Here is a 2,750-nt window from a genome sequence, read left to right as displayed (position 1 = left end):
CAGATAATACTTTGACTCATAATGCAAACTTTTATTTCATCACTTCACAAGCAACTTGGTATCAGTTTTATGCCTGTGTTCTAGCTATAGTGTGATTTAATTGCTCTACTGGGTTCTAAACTTCATGATGCCAGATACTATCTTTCATCCAATTAAAAAAAATTCATGCTCAGCATTAAATTGAAAAAAAAATATCACTCAATCAGGAATTTCATTACAAATAACTTTTGCTTGGTGATCAATCTAAAATGTTAATATTAAAATTTTTATCTGCTGAGTATGGCAGGACATCTAGTTTTTCACAAAATTCTTACTATTTTGGAAAAACAATTTTAATTGAAAATATACACTTGTTTGAAATGTGGACTTATAAATGGAATATTTGTTATCATTTTCTTTATCCTCCTGTACAAATTCTTAGCTATTTTACTATTATATTATATGTGCGTTTGCTTAAAGGAAAGCCCTTTAGTATTTAATCAGACAGTAGACAATTCTCAGTAAAAACACTGTTTTATGCTAGACTCTGCAAGCTGAACTGTATTCATTTTTTTATCTACTGAAACATTTGTTTGGTACTTATTGATCATGTTTGCAAAAGGTGACACATTAATTTGCAATGAACTTTTAGTTATTATAGTTTTTTTGTAAAATTACTCCTTTTCCCAAGCAGAGAATTTAAAATAGCCAGGGCAAGCCATAGCAATAGCCGAAGCCAAAGTTCCACAGCCAAAGTTGTGTGACAGAATAGGAAGAACTATCCCTTTGAGTAATGTGGGTTTAATAATTTGGCTGGCTTCCCCTGCGCTGCCTACGGAGGTGGTACTCATCTACTTGGTATAATGGCTGCCCTCAGACCACTCGTGAAGCACAAGATCGTCAAAAGAAGGACCAAGAAGTTATACAGCACCAGTCAGGCTGATATACCAAAATTAAGTGTAAATGGCGTAAACCCAGAGGCACTGGCAATAGCGTGCACAGAAAATTCAAGGGCCAGATCGTGAGGCCCAACATCGGTTATGGGAGTAACAAGAAAACAAAGCACATGCTGCCCAGTGGCTTTTGGAAGTTCTGGTCCACAATGTCAAGGAGCTTGAAGTGTTGCTGATATGCAACAAATCTTAACATGCTGAGATTGCTCACAACGTCTCCTCAAAGAACCTCAAAGCCATTGTGGAAGGAGCAGCTCAGCTGGCCATCAGAGTCACTAATCCTAATGCCAGGTTGAGCTGTGAAGAAAACGAATAGATACCTTGTGTGCACATTGTATTTTAATAAAAGCATAAAATTCTAAAAAAAAAAAAAAAAAAAAAAGAAGGTCTGAATTCTTCCTTTGTTCTAGTAGAATAATCTTTTTATTCCTTTGCCATGGCCTCTTTTTAGATAGAATGTAATTCCTGTCTCCTTGATTTTGGATTTGGCTATCTGACTTCCTTTAACCAATGGGAAGAACACATTGTTTGTGGGAAATGAGTAAACTCGTCATATCGCCTCTAGTTGGAACCGGCAAAAATTTTGCAAAGTAAATAAATAAAGACCTCTTTTTAAACTAAAACACTGAAAGTTTCATAGAAAAATATCAAATAGATCGAAAGATATGAATATTTTACGGAAAGTCTAATTTTGGCGAGAAAATGTCAAAAAAGCCCCGCGTTACGACGCGATTTGGCAGGAAAATGCCCGCATACAAAGTTTAATAAAGATGGTGTAAGCAGAGTTGAAATATTCATGCAAGGCAGGGCTTGCTCCTTTGCTTCTGTATTGCCCAGAGAATGACATGCCTGCAAGGTGCTGTTCCTCCAGTGTGGTGGGCCCCAGAATGAGACACACAAGACAGAGCCCCCTGCAGGCACATGAGCCCAAAATATATGCTATGAAAGTTATACTTGTAAAAATAGGAAGATGAAACATTTTATGTAAGTTTTTAGGTTGATTTATAACATTTAAATATTTAGACATATGGTACGTGGGTCTCCTTTTTTTTTTTTTTTTTTAACTTGCCCTACATTTTGCAAAGGTAAAAGGCTGGTCAGATAATACTCCATCATTCCAGTAATACCACTTTTTTTTTTCTTTTTGCAGTTGACATTCAATTTTTTTTAAATATTAGTTTCAGGTGTACAGCATAGTAATTAGACATTTATATATACACAGTTATGAAAATATTATTGGCTATATTTCCTATGCTGTAGTTTACATCCTCATGACTATTTTGTAACTATCATTTTGTAATTCTTAATCCCTTCACTTTTTTCACCCACTCTTCTAGCCCCCCTCCCATCTGGCAATGATCAGTTCTCTGTATCTGTGAGTCTATTTCTGTTTTCTTTGTTTATTTATTTTGATCTTTAGATTACACATATAAATGATATCATATGTTATTTGTCTTTCTCTGTCTGATTTATTTTACTTAGCATGATACTCTCTATGTTCATCAATGTTGTCACAAATGGTAAGATTTTTTTTTTTCTTTAATAATATTCTATTGTACATTCCACATCTTCTTTATCCAATCATCTATTGATGGGCATTTAGGTTGCTTCCATGTCATGGCTATTGTAAATAATGTTACAATGAACATAGGGGGTGCATATTTCTTTTCAAATTAGTGTTTTGGATTTCTTTGTATAAATACCCAGAAGTGGAATTGATGGATCATAGGTAGTTCTATTTTTAATTTTTTGAGGAAACTCCATACTGTTTTCCATAATGGCTGTACCAATTTACATTCCCACTAACAGTGCATGAGG

At 34.6% G+C, this 2,750-nt stretch overlaps 1 pseudogene; it reads left to right on the top strand.

Moving 5' to 3' along the window:
* The first annotated feature begins 794 nt into the window (after nt 1-794).
* On the top strand, nt 795-1,248 carry LOC109458695 (large ribosomal subunit protein eL32 pseudogene; annotated as a pseudogene).
* The last annotated feature ends 1,502 nt before the right edge of the window (nt 1,249-2,750 follow it).

The sequence above is a fragment of the Rhinolophus sinicus genome, chromosome 17 (assembly GCF_057876585.1).
Source record: "Rhinolophus sinicus isolate RSI-liver-muscle chromosome 17, RSI-T2T, whole genome shotgun sequence".
NCBI classification, from domain to species: Eukaryota; Metazoa; Chordata; class Mammalia; order Chiroptera; family Rhinolophidae; genus Rhinolophus; species Rhinolophus sinicus.
The sequence above is the reverse complement of the archived record's forward strand: the minus strand, read 5'-3'. Positions and strand labels throughout refer to the sequence as shown.